The sequence below is a fragment of the Alligator sinensis genome, unplaced genomic scaffold (genome assembly GCF_000455745.1).
Source record: "Alligator sinensis unplaced genomic scaffold, ASM45574v1 scaffold559_1, whole genome shotgun sequence".
NCBI lineage: Eukaryota > Metazoa > Chordata > Crocodylia > Alligatoridae > Alligator > Alligator sinensis.
In genome coordinates this window covers 1,542,530-1,548,210 of record NW_005842251.1, presented here as the reverse complement: position 1 = coordinate 1,548,210, position 5,681 = coordinate 1,542,530, and the positions used below count along the sequence as shown (strand labels likewise).

At 49.6% G+C, this 5,681-nt stretch overlaps 1 protein-coding gene across 7 annotated transcripts in view; it reads right to left on the bottom strand.

Moving 5' to 3' along the window:
* ADD3 (adducin 3) overlaps positions 1-5,681 on the bottom strand; it is a 171,757-nt gene that overhangs the window by 157,622 nt on the left and 8,454 nt on the right. For 3 of the 7 annotated variants that reach the window (XM_025208772.1, XM_025208773.1, XM_006027557.3), the window contains exon 1: positions 245-366. The exons of 1 other annotated variant lie outside the window; for it this stretch is intronic. The gene's annotated coding sequence lies outside the window, so the exon portion shown is untranslated. Of the gene's footprint in view, positions 1-244; positions 367-5,681 lie in introns of those variants that run through there. 3 more of the 7 variants (XM_006027551.3, XM_025208776.1, XM_025208771.1) reach the window with 2 other exon arrangements.

The window sequence follows — 5,681 nt, the reverse complement described above, 5'->3', positions numbered from 1 at the left end:
GTCGAGCCTCCCCCTGCAGCCATTGCCTCCTCACGGGGACGGGCTGCGGGGTCTAACCCGCTCCATCACGGCGGGATGTCAAATCCAGCCCCCCCACACATACAATCCTCTCTTCAGCAGGGGGATTCACAAAGCAGCCTTCCCGCCCAGCGGGTTGCAAACGTACCCCCCGCAACCCTCCGCCAGTCCCCCTTGCATGTCGGCCCGATGGGAAAACGAAGACGCAGGCAATAGCCCCGCTTACCCCGCAGCGCGGTGCGTGCGGCTCCGGGCGCGGGCTCTGCAGTGCTGCACGCGCACACACTGCAGCACAGCTCGCGCGGGAGCCCGGCGGAGTGTGTGCGCGGCTCGCCCGAGAGGCGCGGCATGACCGCTAGGCGCTGGCAGAGATTTTTTCTTAAAGCTACATGATTCTCCCCCAAAGCCAGCGCCCTGCTGGCCTTCCCCTCCCCGAAATACAGCACCCGCTGAGGAAAAACCGGTGAACGCTGAAGTCACCGCGCCCCGCTCCATGAAAACCTGGCACGGTGCTTTAGGGCAGCGGGGCGACCTTTTATTAGAGCCACGAAATAGTTGGGAAAATTGCGCTTTGCCAGCTTTCGGGCGCAGACGCCCTTCTTCGGGCAGAGTCTGCCGTGAAAAGCTGTACCGCGGCGCTGTTTCCGAAACAACCCTTCCGATCGACTTTTGCAGCCGCCTCACGAAGCTGCCGCGCATTGGCAGCACGGCGGGGGTGCACGCGGGGGCATGTGTGCCCCCTGACATTGGCGGTGCGCCCCCTGCGAAAACCGCTGAAGAAGCTGCGGGCGGTCGCCGCTTGCTGCCCCCCACCGACACCGCCGGCAGCGTCGGGCAGTTCTCAATTGCCACTGGCCACCACCGCCACTGCTGGCAGCATCTGCGAGGCGCTCACCATCCCCTCCCTGCCCCACCGTGCCAGGAGTGGGGAGCTCCCTGCTCGCTGCCACCATCAACACCACCGCAGCCACCTGTGGGAGTTCGCCGCCACCGTGCCACTGCCCATGGGAGCTCCCCGCTCATTGCCACGGCCAACACTGCTGCGGCCACCTGAGGGAGCTCCCTGCTCGCTGCCACCATGCTGCTGTGCTGCCGCTATCTGTAGGACCTCCCCACCTGCCACTGCCACCAACACCGCCATGGCCACCTGCAGGAGCTCCCTGCTCACCGCCACCATGCCACCGCCTGCAGGAGCTCCCCGCTCGCAGCCACGGCCATCACCGCTGCGGCCATCTGCAGGAGCTCCCCGCTTACCGCCATCGCCAACACCACTGCGGCCACCTGAGGGCTCCTCCACAGTGCCAGCCCCTGCAGCCTGGCCTAGTCTGACCCTGTTAGCACAGTGCCCCAGGAGCTGTGAGCCATGAAGCCGCCCAGCAGCAGCACCTGCAGCCACCGCCGCTCAGGGCAGCTGGTACGGGTGGTCACTGACCCCTGGTCAGCACTTGCCACCCCCCACTCCCTGCCACCACCAGTGCCAGTGGCATCTGCAGGAGCTCCCTGCTTACCACCACTGTGCCACTGCCTGCGGGAGCTCCCAGCTCTCCACCGCTATGCCGCCACTGTCTGCAGGAGCTCCCCACTCACCGCTGCCACTAATACCGCCGCAGCTACTTGCGGGAGCTCCCTGCTTGCCGCCACCGCCAACACTGCCATGGCCACCTGCAGGAGCTCCCTGCTTACCACCCCCATGCCACCACCTGTGGGAGCTCCCACTCATCGCCATCGCCAACACTACTGCAGCCACCTGCAGGAACTCCCTGCTCGCCACCACCGCCAACACTGCCATGGCCACCTGCGGGAGCTCCCTGCTTGCCACCGCCACCTGCAAGAACTCCCCGCTCACCGCCAACACTGCCATGGCCACCTGCAGGAGCTCCCTGCTTGCAGCCGCCGCCTGCAGGAGCTCCTTGCTCACCGCTGCCACCAACACCACCGCAGCCACTTACAGGAGCTCCCTGCTTGCCGCTGCCACCATCATGCCACTGCCTCCTGCGGGCGGTCACTGTGTCCCCCAGCCTGTGGGGGCACGCAGCGTTCATGCTGCCATGTATGTGCCATGCAGTGACATAACTAGACTCCTGACATGCAGACAGAAGTGACAGTTTTCACCTGATCCGGACACAAAAAAACAGTTTATAGCTGTGATCATCACAAGTGCACAGCTGTACACAGCCTCCAAAATGGGAGACTGGGTGACAATCTGACCCCTCATTGCATGAGGTATCAGATACAGATGTTACAAATGTAGTGTCTTGTAACTTGCGTCTGGGAGCCTGGTGAACTTCTAGTATCAGGCCCCCCTTGGCCAGAGGTAATGATAATAATAATCAGACAACGGAAAAAAAATTACCATTTTTGGACCCCCTTTCTGTCTGGGCCCAGTTCGCCCATGTGTGTGTCCAGCCCTGGTACCATGGATATTTTCCTTCCTCTCATTGCTAGTTAAGCACACGCATGTGGGTAAAGAACATTTTCCTCTGCCTAAAGAAGGGCGTTTGTGCCCAAAAGCTTGCAAAGAACAATTTTTCCAACTATTTAGTTGATCTAATAAAAGATAGCACCTCTACCCAAAGAACCTCATCTGGGTAAAGAACAGTGACACTGCAATGCAGGACTAGGGAATAATAATAAACTGCACATGAAGTAGCAGCTTCCACCTGAAAGTACTGACTTGAGAAAATGAAGGTGTGAGGCAGAGATAAAAATAGTTACGTGGTGTAATAAAAGTGTGATCTGCAATGTGTGTTACACAATAATAGGGAAAGAAATTACGACATGGGGGAGAGGGAAGGATCACTTTTGAGGTGAAATTTGAAAAAAGATAGAGAGATGATGAAGCTAAAGATGGCAGAAGGCAGCTCCAGATGGTTTGAACGGTAGAGAAGAAGGTTCTTACACCAAAAGTGGAGAGACTGTGGGGAAAAACACAGGGGCAATTGTTAAGAGTGTAATGTGTGTACCGAATATCATCTTTATAGACAGAATATTATCTTTATATATCTATAAAAGCAAAAACTTTTACAGGTAACATGACAATATAACATGCTAGAACACTCTTTTTAGTTGCTTGTTACTTTCTCAAATGTTCTGCTTCCAGGCTCATCTTGTCTATGCTTTCCCCTAAGCTTGAGGAGCCATGCAAGTCTTCGAAAAATATAATCTCTCCTTTACAAAATACTATTTTTCACGTGGAACACTCAAAATGGGCCAGTCCTTGCTCTTGCAAACACACACACGACCATAGCAATCAACCTATGACATGTAAAATTGCTCACAGTAGGAGTGACTGCTTGTAGGAAGTGGTATTAAAACTAGCTTCACATATAGCTGGTTCTCAAAGAGATACTCAGATATTGCAATAATGGGGACATACAAGCACATTAATTGAAAAGCCAGAAGTTGGAAACATGCTTCAAAATAACTTTACTTATTTAATATTTTAACATAAAGCACTTAAATGTTAGCATTAGAAGCAATTTAAAAGTCACTGAAGGCCCTGGATTGAAAATGCACCCCTACCAAAATAGCTATCCATCACATTACAGGTATGCATGTGCTATATTTGACTGCTGCTGTTCCATGACTTTTGAAGTAGTGTCCGTGTTTGCATGTTGGGGGTGGGGGTCGCATACTCATATAGTGATGTACTATAAAATGAAGGAATTGCATGTGATATAGCTTGGATTTTTTTTCCTCTTCTTTATTCTGTCTTTTTAATAAAGATATGAAGTGTCATACCCTATGCTTAATAAATATTAAGCATCCAACTTGGAACTGGAAAAAGTTAAGAAATGCAAAAATTCAGTCTTGGCTAGGAGAGTGAGGATGACTGCATGATGAAAGGAGTGGATTGGGACTCAGATCCTATTCCAAGTTAAGACAAAGATGGATGTGCCTGTGCAACCTTGATCAAGCCGCATAAGAGGGCTGTAGTACTTTGGGGGTCCTTGCTTTGCTTTTTACTGTACAGTGAATTTAATTTCCTATGCATAAGAATTGCCTTTGCAGATGCACACTAGCACGCAGAAAATCACAAGGATGATCAATCATCATGATTCAGGACATAGGTAGGATTAGAAAGAAACTTCCTTGCATGAGAGAGTATTTCATAATTACTCTTGGAGGTTTTTCTCTTTCTGCTGTTGGCTACTGTTGACTACCTAGATGATTTGGTTTCTTCCAGGTTCAAGTGTTCATATTATGCATCCTAAGATGATAAGCTGTCCAGTTGCAGGTTATATGTAATGGATGAATCATACCATGAAAAATGATTGCATGAGTTGTGTGGGAAATGCAACAAATTGATCTGGACTAGTAGGAACTGGTAATAGATTCTTCCAGCCACAAATGTTCTTTCAGGTTCAGACTATGTCAGAGTTCAATAAACTTGACAAGTTAAATCAAAACCACTCTTGGCTGATATAGCAGGGCATCAGCACAGAATTAAATAAAGCCTTCAGAAATAAATGCAGCTATGTTGTTCCTTCAGGTGTGACTCCCATTTCCCAAATCCAAGAGACAATTAGAATATCAACTTTTCTTGGGACCTGATTCAGTGGAATAACCCGTCACTTTATGTGGTATACAACCCATTTCGCACTGTCAAGACCACATGTCTAATCAGTGGACCTAGCTGAGCTATTCATTAGAAACTTGGCCAGGCCACAGACATTTGCTTCCATGCTTTATGCCAAGCTCCAGAAAAGGAGGAGGGAGTGGCAAGGAGCTCATGTTAATGAGTTCTTCATTCCCCATGGAGAGATAATCAGAGCAGTGCTCAGAGATTCATCAAATTCTTTATTAGCACTTTAATGACCTACATGGCTTTTTTTTTAAAGGAGTTACTTCAGCAAAGAATTGGATAATTCCTCACACAGCTGTGTTTTAGGAGGCAGCTCGGGGGACATGCTTGCCAAATTACTTTGCTCTATTTAAAAAAAAAAAAAAAAAAAGTACCATAGTGTTTCCTGGGTGCCTCTTTTTTCAATCAAGGGCATTATGTCCTCCGTCCACCTCTTCGGTTTTTTTGGTTTCTTTTGTAGTCATTACAGCTTTGAGAGCTGTACGGCAAAGTGCCAAACAGTAATGGCACTGTATGTCCTCACTCTGCAAATGACCTTAAAAGCTCTCCAGGCACAATCTCTCTCCTGACATCATTACTAATGGTCATATAGACCAGTATATAGGCAGGCGCCTCCAGGTGGTTATGAAAGATGTCTTCCAGGGGTGAGCGCCAAATGTCTACAAACCACTGCATCTTCTATTCGCCAAATGAAGATTAAGTTTGTTTGATGCTGGGTACTAGACACCCTAGGCACCAGAGCAGCAAGTAGCTGTTGCCAAGATTATTTTTTTTTTCATCTGCGCCTGGTGAGAAGTATGCAACCTCTTTCATCCTGTGTGAGACCTTGTCACAATGATCTATGCCTTTAGTACCTTGAGAATGGATTACTGTAATACATGCTAGATGGACTACACAGGGTGATCATTTGGAAATTACACATAATGCAATATTATTAAGTGGAATTCCACACAAAAAGAACATATTACATCACTGCACGCATTCCCCAAAGACTTCCATATATGAATTAGAAGCAACACCACAATTTCTAAAGCTGCGTGATTTGAGACCCGCTTACTTGAAGGGCTGCTTCTCTTCC